We start from the raw sequence: 657 nt of genomic DNA, 5'->3' as shown, positions 1-657 counted from the left end.
TAACTTGGGTTAATGAAGTCAAACTCAAGCTAACCCGAGCTAACTCAAGCTAACTCAAGCTAATTCAAGCTAACTCAAGCTAACTCAAGCTAATTCAAGCTAGCTAACTCAAGCTAACTCAAGCTAACTCAAGCTAGTTCAAGCTAACTTAATGAAGTTAACCCAAGCTAACTTGGGTTAATGAAGTCAAACTCAAGCTAACCCGAGCTAACTCAAGCTAACTCAAGCTAATTCAAGCTAACTCAAGCTAACTCAAGCTAATTCAAGCTAACTCAAGCTAATTCAAGCTAACTCAAGCTAGCTCAAGCTAACTCAAGCTAACCCAAGCTAACTTAAGCTAGCTTAAGCTAATTAAAGCTAATTAAAGCTAACTCAAGCTAACCCAAGCTAACTTAAGCTAGCTCTAGCTGGCTGCCACTGTTAGGCCATTTGGGAGCGCTTTTCTCGCACTCTGATTGGCTGCCACTGTTAGGCCATTTGGGAGCGCTTTTCTCGCACTCTGATTGGCTGCCACTGTTAGGCCATTTGGGAGCGCTTTTCTCGCACTCTGATTGGCTGCCACTGTTAGGCCATTTGGGAGCGCTTTTCTCGCACTCTGATTGGCTGCCACTGTTAGGCCATTTGGGAGCGCTTTTCTCGCACTCTGATTGGCTGCCA

This window comes from Convolutriloba macropyga, unplaced genomic scaffold (genome assembly GCF_964194025.1).
Source record: "Convolutriloba macropyga unplaced genomic scaffold, txConMacr16.3 SCAFFOLD_3634, whole genome shotgun sequence".
NCBI classification, from domain to species: Eukaryota; Metazoa; Xenacoelomorpha; order Acoela; family Convolutidae; genus Convolutriloba; species Convolutriloba macropyga.
The sequence above is the reverse complement of the archived record's forward strand: the minus strand, read 5'-3'. Positions refer to the sequence as shown.